General features: G+C 41.1%; 1 protein-coding gene across 6 annotated transcripts in view; it reads left to right on the top strand.

Moving 5' to 3' along the window:
- The window catches only part of MAP3K5 (mitogen-activated protein kinase kinase kinase 5), a 243,106-nt gene that overhangs the window by 164,347 nt on the left and 65,732 nt on the right, over positions 1 to 13,027 (top strand). The gene's annotated exons all lie outside the window — the stretch shown is intronic.

Below are 13,027 nucleotides of genomic sequence, written 5' to 3'. Positions count from 1 at the left end.
CTTATTCCACAGCACCAAGCGTTAGCATTTTACTTAGCTGATAGCGAGTAACTATGCTTTATCTATGACAGTGTCAATGCATGGGCCACGGGTGTCCTTACGCATTTTCTATTCTCCTCTGAGATATGTGCAATTCAGACAAAGAAGATTCAGTGAAGATTCTGGTTGATAGCACCCTTGTGGCAGGCATTAATATGCTACCCAGAGAACCTGAAACCATGGAAGATTAATGGAATTAAGAGAGGAGGGAATGACAATGACTTCAAATGTTGTTCCTCTCAACTGGCATCCTTTCACTAACATCTAATGGACACAGAGCACTATGGATACCTACTTTTGTATGGTTTTTATTTTTATTTTCGTAGAGACTTGGTCTTGTTATGTTGCCCAGACTGGTCTTGAATTCGTGGGCACGAGCAATCCTCCCACCTTAGCCTCCTAAAGCACTAGAATTACAGGCATGAGCCACCGCACCTGACTGCTGGATACCTACTTTTAGTTTGTATCCATTTTCTCTGCCATGTCTGCTGTGTGAAGAAGAGCCTTCCTCCACTGCAAGGACCAATGCTGGAGTGTGTCAACAATGCTGACTCCAGCATCTTCGATGTCTGAAGGATGACACTGCTCCAGGCTTGACACATGGCCACCATTTTCTCCAAGCCCTTCCCAGTGTTTGACTTGGGAGAGAACTCTGAATCCAAGTATCTTAGTCCATTGGGCTGCTATAACAAAATACTGTAAACAATGTGGCTTATAAACAGTAGACATTTATTTTCTTATAGTTCTGGAGGCTGGGAAGTCTAAGATCAAGGTGCTGGTAGATTCAGTGTCTGGTGAGGGCCTGTTCCTCATAGAAGGTGCCCTCTTGCTGTGTCTTTACATGGTAGAAGAAGCTGGCTAGCTCTCTGTGGTCTCTCTTATAAGGCCACTAATGTTACTCTGCTCTGCCTTCAAGACCTAATCACCTCCCAAAGTCCTCACCTCCTAATAACCAGCACCTTGGGGTATGATTTCAACATAGGAATTTGGGGAGGACATAAATATTCAGTCCACAGCACCAAGCCATACTGAAAATTACATTTTTAATGTTAAAGTGAAATTGAAGAAACTATAGCTCACCAATCTAATTGGCATACTTATTTATTAGATCACTTTGATGTCATCTCATAAACTAAAATTTTTATAAAAACACTGAATTAGTAAGATAATAGTTGAGAAAAAGATGTCATATAATCAATTGTTTGTTTTTTGAGACCAGCTCTTGCTCTGTTACCCGGGCTGGAGTTGGAGTGCAGTGGCACAATCACGGCTCACTGTAGCCTCTTGACCTCCTGGGCTCAAGCAATCCTCCCACTTCAACCAGAGCATGCCACCATACCTGGCTAACTTTTTTTTTTTTTTTTTTTCTTTGGTGGAGACGGGATCTCACTTTGTTGCCCAGGTTGGTTTTGAACTCCTGGGCTCAAGCAGTTCTCCCTCTTCCGCCTCCCAAAGTGCTGGGATTATAGGGATAAGCACCATGCCTGGCCTATAATAGCTAGTTGCTAACTCTGCCTGTAGTTAAGTTCTATGATTATCTAGCAATTGTATAGCTTTGATATTTGTAGTTAAGCCTGAGCCTCTTTCATTAAAGTTGTAAAAAGATGACAGACCTAATTTGGAAAAAAAAAATTTCCTGTGCATTAGCTTGCTGTCTATAGAAGTAATAGATACTACTTCTTATTTATGTATGTTTTATATTTTACAATTTTTTATTTCTTATTCAAGTGATTGTTAGGAATTAGCTTTCTTGACTCCTACTTCAGGGCTTGTTTGATTATACCTTGTTATCTTTGTTTCTGTGTTAAATTTTGCATCACTTCATACATAGCAATTTGCCAAGGTAAAACTTAAAGAAATTGAAAATGAAACAATTCTATCAATAATATAGAATTATGAAGGGGATGACTGGAAAATTCATAAAGTATTCTGCAATGTTACAAATTTCTGGCTTTTTTTTTTTTTTTTTAAACCAGAGATAGCTATCCTTCGTTTCATACCCTCCTTTCAGGAACTAACTACATCTTACCAAAAATATGCATAGCCTAGCCAGGCTGTGGTGGCGGGTGCCTGTAATCCCAGCTACTCAGGAGGCTGAGGCAGGAGAATTGCTTGAACCTGGGAGGCAGAGGTTGCAGTGAGCCAAGATTGTGCCACTGCACTCCAGCCTGGGTGACAAGAGCAAAACTCCATCTCAAAAAAAAAAAAAAAAAAAAAAAGAAGAAAAGAAAATATTCTGAAGTCAGGCGTGGTGGCTCATGCCTATCATCTCAGCACTTTGGGATGCTGAGGTGGGTGGATCACTTGAGGCCAGGAGTTCGAGACCAGCCTGGCCAACATGGTGAAACCCTGTCTCTACTTAGCTGAGCATGGTGGCGTGCACCTGTAGTCCCAGCTACTGAGGAGGCTGAGGCAAGAGAATTGCTTGAACCTGGGAGTTGGAGGTTGCAATGAGCCAAGATTGCACCACTGCACTCCAGCCTGGGCTACAGAGTGAGACTTGGTCTCAAAAAAAAAAAAAGAAAACATTCTTACATTTCTATCCTTTGCATTTCATTAGAATAATGTAAAATTTCTGACACAGAATGGCTTCTACAGTATTCCCAATGGGCTTTAGAGTCTGTAGGAAGAATTCAAGCAGACTGGCTTCAAGAGTCTTGGCTTAGTTTGCCATTGTGCCAGCTAGTGATATTGCTGATGTTTTTCGTGGGTGTTCTGTTAGCAAAACGTGAATGAATGTATGTTTACAGGGATGCTCTGGACTGGAGGATGGTGAAATCCATCGTGGTTGTCCTTCTCCCTGAATGTCCTTTCGTAGCCAGGGCATCTTTCCAATATGAATTATTAAGCCTTAACTTACATTTTTGCATAACTTATAACTCTCCATTATATATTTGGTTACATTTCTTAGATGTTTTCAACATTCTTTATTAAAGTTATCAGCATCCTGCATATTTGATTAAAATGAATTCTTTAATTTCATTACCACAAATTGAACTCAAACTTCAGCCCATGAATAACAAGCTAAAAATAATTCCTCCACTTCCCATTCTTTACAGTGGAAACAAGAAGAATTACTTTAGAGATCATCTTAACACAGTGATTAAGATTTGTATGCAGAATAATTATTTTCTGATGTTTACCTCAATTGAAGGTAGAATTAACATTGTTTCAATACACGAGTCAATTATTCCTGAAGCCTTTGGCTACCTTGGCCCAGAACAAAATAAAAATGTTGGAAAGGCCAAGAAATGCTACTTAATGTTTTTAACTTCATTTAGGGTGTTGTCAGCAGTCAGCAAACAGTAACTGTTAATGTGGTTCTATAAACTACAAATGTGAAACTAATTCCTAGAATTTGAAAGAATTCTTAGAAGCCCAAGGCAAGAACTCCTTTTCTTTCTGATTGGAACAATAAGGTTTATTTGAAGCAGTACAACTGTGGGTTGGATTCGGCTTCTTTCAGGTCACCAGCCCCTTCTTCCTTCTGATTCAAGCTGGATCTACTAAGAACTCCAGGCTGGGGTCAGGAGCCTTGGGCCCTGGTTCTGACTTTGCCAACAGTCAGTTTCATAACCCCAGACAAAGTTCATACTCCTGCTGGGCTAAGATGACTTCATTCCTTAAGTTAGAGTTGAAAAGAATATATATATATATATATTTTTTTTTTCAGACAGAGTCTCGCTCTGTCACCCAGGCTGGAGTGCAGTGGCATGATCTTGGCTCACTGCAACCTCCACCCCCGGGTTCAAGCAGTGCTCCCACCGCATCCTCCTGAGTAGCTGGGATTACAGACGCCCACCATCACGCCCAGCTAATTTTTGTATTTTTAGTAGAGACAGGGTTTCACCATGTTGGCCAGGCTGGTCTTGAACTTCTGACCTCAGGTGATCTACCCGCCTCTGCCTCCCAAAGTGCTGGGATTACAGGCGTGAGCCACTGCGCCCAGCCAAGAGCAACAAGCTCTTTAATGTCCTTTCCTACCTCTAATTTTTTAAATAATATTCAAGATTGGTATAAATTGTACAAGGTTATTTCAAATATAATGTAATACCAGTTCTCAGAGAGGGACTTTTCTGTCTTTTAACAGAAAGAAAATCAATTTCTTTTGATTCAAGGCTATGTTTTTTGACTCAAGGATGTATTTTGACATGGAAGGGTAATGAACTCATATCTTAAGTAATTTAATATGTTATTATTATAATACATTTATATTGAAATCATCAAACAGTTGATCAGAGTTAACCAGCCTTGGTCTGCACTGTTCTTCTTCCTGCTTTCCATGTCTTCATTAAGAGTAAAGGCATCCAGCACCCCAAGCCAGATTCCTGAGAAACCCCTCCCAAACTCCTCTTAATCCCTCATGCCAGTTCTTTCCTGCAGCCCCTTCATTTCATCTTCTCGGTCACTTCCCTGATCTCAGTTCTTCATCCTCTATCATAGCCTAACATGTTTCACGCTTTGTCTCTGTTATCATCAGAGAAAGCTCTCACACAGATTTAATCCTGTGACTCCCCAAATTGAAAACCTTTGATGCTCCTTTTTGTTTTTTGATACAGAGTCTCACTCTGTTGCCCAGGTGGGAGAGCAGTGGCACAATCTCGGCTCACTGCAACCTCTGCCTCCTGGGTTCAAGCAATTCTCCTGCCTCAGCCTCCTAGGTAGCTGGGACTACAGGCATGCACCACCATGCCCAGCTAATTTTTGTATTTTTAGTATGGAGTTTCACCATGTTGGCCAGGCTGGCTTTGAACTCCTGACTTCAAGTGATCCACCTGCCTTGGCCTCCCAAAGTGCTAGGATTACAGACGTGAGCCACCGTGCCCAGCTGATGCTCCTTTTTATAGAAGGAAGTATTTGCAGCATACAGTGTTCTCACCCCCTCTGGCTGTAGCTTCCCTTTTCCTTTCCACTCTGTGGTCCAGCAGTGCCAACCTCCTTTCCACTTTCCAGGTGGCCCTGCTTCTCCGGCCTCTGGGCTTGACATGCAGATGCCCAGCCTCACAAGCTTTTCTGCTCAGTCCTACTTAGTGACCAAAGCCTTAATTTTTCAGATCGAGGTCCTGTGTCCTTTTCTCTTTGAATCATTTCTCAACTCCCCTTCTTGCTTTTCTCTGTTCTCATAGCATTTTGGCCTTCTCAGTGCATTGTAATCTGGTAGCCTGCACTGGACTGGACTGTTAATGTCCCATGGCAGGATGGTGGCTTTATGTCCTTTTTAGTCACATGAGCTCACATGGTGCCAGGTGTCCAAGTAGAAGAGATTCAATCTGAAGGGTTTGAAGCTAGGCAGTGACAAAATCAGAATTGTTTTAATTTTAGGTTGTAGCAATAATGGCAAAAACCACAATTACTTTTGCACCAACCGAATATCTCAAACTAGGAGGAGAGAGATATGGATGGGAGAAGGCCTCCAATCCATATGGATCTCTCAGCTTGAGCCCAAGAGGTCAAGGCTGCAGTGAGCTAGGATTGCACCACTGCACTCCAGCCTTGGTGACAGAGCCAGACCCTGTCTAAAAAAAAAAGACAAAAAAGTGACATTATTTTCATTTGACTCAAATATCTGCAGGATGATGGAAGACCTTACTGGTTTCTTTTCTGATGATTGGCCTCATATACTTTAGTAATTATGGTTTGGAATTTACTTCAGTCAGTTTGGAATCATCATGTAGCAAACTCTTTTTTAACATCCTATTTCTATTTTTGTACAGATATGAAGCTAAATACCCACAGTTACTTCCCTGCCTGAGAAAATACATCACTTATAGTGTTGCATGATATGATTATCAATTTGTTATTCATTCATTCTTTCTGTTGGGAACGGGGAAAAGCCTTTTTCTTCTACCAGCTTATGTTCAATGGTCAGGGGCCTGCAAATTAACTGACAAAAGACAAGTTAACAGGAGAACAGACAAACTTTATTCTTTTGTTTTGTTTTGTTTTTGAAACAGAATCTCCCTCTGTCCCCCAGGCTGGAGTGCAGTGGTGTGATCTCGGCTCATTGCAGCCTCTATCTCTTGGGCTCAAGCGATCCTCCCACCTCAGCCTTCTGAGTAGCTGGGACTAAGGTGTGCACCACCACGCCTGACTAATTTTTATACTTTTTATAGAGACAGGGTTTCACTATGTTGCCTAAGCTGCCTGCCTTGGCCTCCCAAAATGCAGAGATTACAGACGTGAGCCACCGTGCCTAGCCAAAATTTATTCATGTAGTCAATGCTAGGTCAATGAAAGAGACTTACACAAAGAATTGGCTCCCTAAACAGCTAGAGTTGAGTGTTTATATATCATCTTAGTAAGAAAGAGGGTTAAAACTTTAAGAAAGTGTATGGTGGGAGACTAATGAGAAACAAGTGTGAGGAACAGAAAGTTTTGATAAGGTTTTGTTTATGCAACATCTCCTCTAGGTGCAAGTGGTCCATCTCCTCTTTGGTCATTAACCTCCTGGAGAGGAAATAAATGGCAGATGTATTTTAGGAGGCATTGCTTATGTCCACAAAAGAAGTTTAGATCAGGTTTTTTTCTGCTGCTGCTGTTTTTCTGATGTTTTCAGGCTAAAATCATCTTCATCCACATCAGTGGGTCCAAATGGATCTCACTAATGCACTCACATATTTTTTGGACAGCTATTGAATGGTAAGCATCATTCCATGTGCTGGAGAGATGGCAGAGAACAAAATGGAGAGAAATTCCTGCTCTCACTGAGAGCTTGCATGCTCTCATCTAAGTCCTAATCGGTCCCAACTCTGCTTAGCTTCCGAGATCAGAAGAGATTGAACGCATTCAGGGTGGTATGGCTGTAGACTCAGCTTACTTTCTAATGAGAGACGGACAATAAACACAAATAAGTAAAATACCGTCTATACTATGTTAGATGGTGACCAGGGTTAAGGAGAATAATAAACCAGGGAAGGGTTTAGGAAGTTACAGTGTAGCAGGGACATGCAATTTTAGACAGGAAGGCCTGGGAAGCCCATTAAGAAGGTAAGATTTAGGTCGGGTGTGGTGGCTCATGCCTGTAATCCCGGCACTTTGGGAGCCCGAGGCAGGTGGATCGTTTGAGGTCAGGAGTTCAAGACCAACCCAGCTAACATGGCGAAACCCCATCTCTACTGAAAATACAAAAATTAGCCAGGCATGATGGCAAGCGCCTGTAATCCCAGCTACTCGGGAGGCTAAAGCGGGAGAATCACTTGAACCTAGGCACTCCAGCCTGGGCGACAGAGTGAGACTCTAAATAAATAAATAAATAAATAAATAAATAAATAAATAAATAAAAGAAGGTGAGATGTGGCCGGGCGCCATGGCTCACGCCTGTAATCCCAGTACTTTGGGAGGCCAAGGCGGGTGGATCACGAGGTCAGGAGATTGAGACCATCCTGGCTAACAAGGTGAAACCCCGTCTCTACTAAAAATACAAAAAATTAGTCGGGCGTGGTGGCGGGCGCCTGCAGTCCCAGCTACTCGGGAGGCTGAGGCAGGAGAATGGCATGAACCTGGGAGGCGGAGCTTGCAGTAAGCCGAGATTGCGCCACTGCACTCCAGCCTGGGCGACAAAGCGAGACTCCATCTCAAAAAAAAAAGGTGAGATGTGAGTAAAGATCTAAGGGAGGAGAGATCCATCACACTATATATTTGTACCTGCAGTGTTTTTGGCATTCTATTAATGTTAGTAGTAGTTATTAATGTTTTGGCATTTACATTTTAAGAAGGTCATACCGACTGAACATTAACAAAGCTGCCATTTGGGTCTTCGAGGTGATTACTCACCTAACGTGGTTAAGCCCCCGCCGAAAGTGCATGGCTTTTTCTAAAGTGGTTGTTTCCTTCGAGAGTGCGAGGACTCAGTGAGTCACCACTTCGTTGTTTGGCCTTGTCAATGTTGTCTTCCTACACTGATTCTCTTCCTGCTACCCGTTTAGATTGTTCTGGGCAGACAGCAATAAAGAGATGATTCTAGAAAAATTCTCATGATTGCCTCAGAATGAAATTCTTGTTTCCCTTAGCAACAACCTGATTTGCTAACCTATTACCATAGAAATAGAATGCAAAATATATAAGCAATGTAATGTTAACTTTTATTTTTTAAAACCCTCCCTTTCCTCCGCCCCCCACACTGTTTTTTTCTTACTTGTCATTAACAGACCTTGCCTTTCTTGGTTTGTGGTCCAGGCTCTCTTCTACTATTCCTGGCCATTTCATAGATGATTCTATGTCCTTCTAGGCTGAACCAGTTTCTTCTTTCTTTTCAGCTTTCTTTCAAAACTGCCATTTCAATTTCTATCTTTCTCTCATAAGAATAGAAAGGGGAGATAGAAAAACAAAGCAGCAATTACCCACAGAGATGGTTTTACTTAAATAACACTGGTCTGTTTACAAGTCCTTTTCATTTTTACTATCACCATTTTGCTTAACAGGAGTCAGCTTCTATATCTAATACATAATCTTTTAAAAAATAGTGTTCTGATGCCTTAGATTCCTAGGGGAAATGAAAACTTTAGCAGCCTCATCAAGGTTTATGTATTCTTCACTCTTCTATATAAGCATACCTGTTGTAGAGCTGGACCTGGTGGTGTGCACCTGAGTCTCAGCTATTTGGGAGGATCACTTGAGTCCAGGACTTTGAGTCCAGCCTGGGTAACATAGCAAGACTCCATCTCTTAAGAAAAAAAAAATGCTGAGTATGATGGCTCTCACCTGTACTCCCAGTGCCTGGGAGGCCGAGGCAGGAGGATCAGTTGAGGCCAGGAGTTCAAGGCCAGCCTGGGCAACGTAGCAAGACCCCATCTCTACAAAAAATAGAAAAAATTAGCTGGACATAGTGCTGTACACCTGAAGTCCCAGCTGTTGAGGAGGCTGAAGTGGGAGGATTTCTTGAACCTAGGAGTTCAAGGCTGCAATGAGCTATGATGGCACCACTGCACTCCGGCCTAGGCGACAGAGCAAAACACTCTTTAAAAAAAAAAAAAAGATTGTAAATATATCTATTGGAAAAATGCTTTCACCCAAGAATAAACCAATAATGACTCTAAATGTTTTGTTTTGGGATCTAGCTCTTTTCTAAAAAAGTTCTCATCACATTTTTCTATAACTTGATTAATTAATTAAGCAAATAATTACCGAGCATCTACTACAAGCTACATGCTAAAACTGGGGATGGAGTAATTAAGGATGAAGTCTCAAGTCTTGAAGAACTCAAGTGTCCAGACAAGGATGACAGAGGCAGCCGTAAGATCTTGAAGGGCATTGTCTTGGTCCATCCAGGCCACTATAACAAAATGCCTTAGACTGGGTAATTTATGCCCAATAGAAATGCTTTGCTCGCAGTTCCGGAGACTGAGAAATCCAAGATCAAGGCACCAGCAGATTCAGTGTCTGGTGAGGGCCTACTTCCTCTAGATGGTACCTTCTGTGGGTGCTCACATGGCTGAAGGTTCAACCAGGCCCCCTCAAGCCTCTTTCATAAGGGGACTAATCCCGTTCATGAGGGCTCTAGCCTCATGACCTAGTCACCTTCTAAAGGGCCTAACTCTTAATACATTGTGATTTGGTTTCAACATACAGATTTTGAGCGTGCTGAAGAGGGGGGTACGCAAGCATTCAGACCATAGCAGGCATTTATGCTGTGCTAAGGAGTTTGGATTTCTTCTGGAAAGTAACAAGCTGCCAGTAAAATAGATGCAGTGGCACTGACATGGAAAGCTCATGTGGAACCTTGGACTTTGGAAAGTTCACTGTCAATTTAGTGGAGAATAAATTGAGGATTGGAGCAACAAGAGAGGAGAAAAGCCTCCGAACTTTTTTTTGGGGAGAAGTGCTTTTCTTCTGTGCTACTTCTACAGAGATTCTGAGGCAATTGTGGTGAGAATAAGGAGGTAAAATGGATTTGTGAGATTTTAAGAAGAAAAATCTGAGAACAGTTGGCAATAAATTTGAAATACAGAGTAAGAGAAGGAAAAAAACAAAATTCTAAGAGGACAGTGGCTACCAGATGTCTGCTAAAAAAAAGCAAATGGATGTTCAATGGATATTAACATATACTGTAATATCTTTATAACACTGGTATTTGGAAACAATTAATAATCACCCTGTAAGCTCTTATTCTATGATAGGGGTTCCCTAACACATAGGTAGTGGAAAGGTTACAAAATCTGGAATCTTACAAGCTGGTTTCAAACCACAACTCTGATATATTTTCACTGGAAAAAAAAATTTCTGATCATTTGTAAATTGAAAGTAATCAGAAAGCTATGACACAGGCTTATGATGATAGTCAAGTGAGGTGGGTTATTGAAAGTTGTTTTTTTTTTTTCCTTTAAAATTATAAAGCATTGTAGTGTAAAAGGGTGGTGGTACTAGTTTGAGTGTATAGGTTTCTAATCCTTTGAGAGGGCACATCGGCAAAGTTGAGCTTCTTTACCTGCTGCTGGCTGGGTCCCACTGGTGGAATTCCAGCGTGGCAGGCACAGCACTGCAGAAGTCTAGACCACAGGAATTGGGTGTGGAGACTTGGGCTCCTTCAGGTGGCATTGTTTGGATTATGCTTCCTGCCTCCTCGCAGGAGCCCAGTTTTAACTCTGAGTTATGGCATGTTGCTAAATGATCCCTGCTGCCTGTTCCTTCACTCTGACCACCTATCACCTGGTCACTCTGATCATCTGCCCTGGACCAAGACAGTCTTCAGCTTTACGTTAGGTAGCCAGAACAGGGCTATTCTCTAATGTGCCACTGGGTACTTGGCAATGGGTAAGTAGTCATCTCCCTTCCAGAGCTCGGCCTCTGTCCTGAGCCCGAGAAGGATTTATGCTAAGGAGGCCGGTGCTCACTCCAGCCCTAGCATTGTATTAGGCATAATTTTCCCCAGAAGACACCACCTGACTGCCTTCTATAAGGGCTTGGAAACCTGTTGGAAACAAATAACCTGGAGCTGGTAGGGACATGCTCCACCCCAGCCCCATCCTCTCGAGTCATGCATGTGTACCCAAGAGTTTGCAGAGTGATCTGATGAGCTACCTTTTTAGGTAATTTGCCCTTTTATTATCTTTCTGTCTTTCGTATTTTGTAGTTTCCCTATATCACATCTGAGTGAGTTTGTTTTTATTTTTCCGATTTAGGGCTGAATTTCTGGAAGTTGTATTCAATTCTCTTTCAAGTCTGGCTTTTTTTAGAATATCTTATCTTCTCATTTTTAAATATTTGATATCTTTATGTTAAATGTACATATTTTATAACTATATTCTATCATTTCTGATTTAATGAAGTCTTGAGGATTGAGATTTGTCATATTTGTTTTCACTGATGCTGAACTGTTTCCTTACATAGTTTATATTTTTTGGATTGTGAGTTCAACTTTAGTGGTGCATTATCAGTAAGAATTCTGCATAGCAAACTTCAAGGGGTCTGCCATTAAAATGTTTTTGCTTTGTTTCTGCCAGGCACTCCAGGGATATACCAGGCTCAAGAGCAATTATGAGTATTATAATAAGTGTTAATTTGAAGTTCAAACAGCGCCAGGATCAGCTATGGTTGAAAGTGTTTAGAGAAGACCTATTTTTGCTCCTCCAGAGCTCAGTCTTGAGACAAACCAGCCTTATTTTTATTTCACAGTGTAGTGGGCTGACTTTTCTAATCTACCCTTTCACCAAGGGCCTGGTTTTGTGTGTTTCTGCTCTTTGCCTGGCGTAGGCACTAGGCCATACTTCCTATCCCCTCCTGGGCATTAAGACCCAAGCTGGGCATTAAGACCCAAGCCCCACATGAGAGGTCAGCAAACTATAGCCCCAGGATCAAATCCAGCTCACTGTTAATCTTGGTAAATAAAGCCTTATTGGAACATAAGCACACCCATTTGTTTATATATCAGCTGGGCTGCTTTCACCTCACAATGGCAGAATTGACTAGTTGCTACAAAGACTAGATGGCCCTCAAAGCTAAAACATTCACTATCTGACCTTTTATCAAAAAAAAAAAAAAAAAGCAGGCAAACTCCTGCCCTAGATTAATGAAACTGCGAATCCTGCCTTCATCCCCACCCTTTGGGCTGCAGGAGTTCTTGTGATTACCTGCTAGTATTCCTTTCCTCTTCATTTCTAGCTTCTGCAATCACTTTTACTCTTCAGTAAGCCCAGCTGGACCTTTAAAAGTATGTCCGTTTTATTTTACCTATGTGTTTTTAGCAGGAAGGTTCTCAGGTATCTGGTCTACCATCTTGCCAAATCCAGAGCCTCTCTTCTACTGTCTTGGTAGCGATATGTTATTCTTTTTCTGTTTCCGTGACTTGACCATTAAACTTATTCATGTTAAATTTTTATTTTCTAATGGATTTTTTTAAGATCATGAAATTTTTCATCTACCTAACTCCATATCTATGGAATTTGATAAATAATGCTTTTCTTCTCATTTAAAAAGTTATTGTGTAATTCCCATGGTCATTTCCTTTTTCACCCATTGGTTATTTTAAAGTAAAGTAAAATATAGTTTTGGCTGTCTTATTTTTAGTATTCTGTGCTCAGAGATCATGGTCTTTATGATATCAGTTCTTTGGAATTTGTTGAAATTTTTCTTTGTTGTCTAATATGTGATCAATTATAATATATTTTTCATATATGCATGAAAGGAATCTGTATCTGGGTACAGAGCTCTCTCTGTAGATGTTATATCAAACTTGTCCATTGTGCCATTAGATTCTCTATTTTAAAATCTGTGTGCCAGATATATTCCTTTCTAAAAGAGTTCTGTTAAAATCTATTGTGGTTGATATTTGTGTATTTTTCTTTGAAATTTTATCAACTCTGCTTTATATATTTCAAGGCTATGTTGTTAAAGAGCATTAAAAACTCATGATCATTGCCCTCTTCATAGATTACTCATCAGTATTAACGTTAAGTTTGTTGACTTATACATGTTAGAAACCATTTTTTTTTTCTTTGAGATGGAGTCTCGCTCTGTTGCTCACCTGGAGTGCAGTGTCACCATCTCAGCTCAC

This window comes from Hylobates moloch, unplaced genomic scaffold (genome assembly GCF_009828535.3).
Source record: "Hylobates moloch isolate HMO894 unplaced genomic scaffold, HMol_V3 SCAFFOLD_2, whole genome shotgun sequence".
In the NCBI taxonomy this organism is placed as follows: Eukaryota; Metazoa; Chordata; class Mammalia; order Primates; family Hylobatidae; genus Hylobates; species Hylobates moloch.
This window is presented reverse-complemented; position numbering and strand designations above follow the sequence as displayed.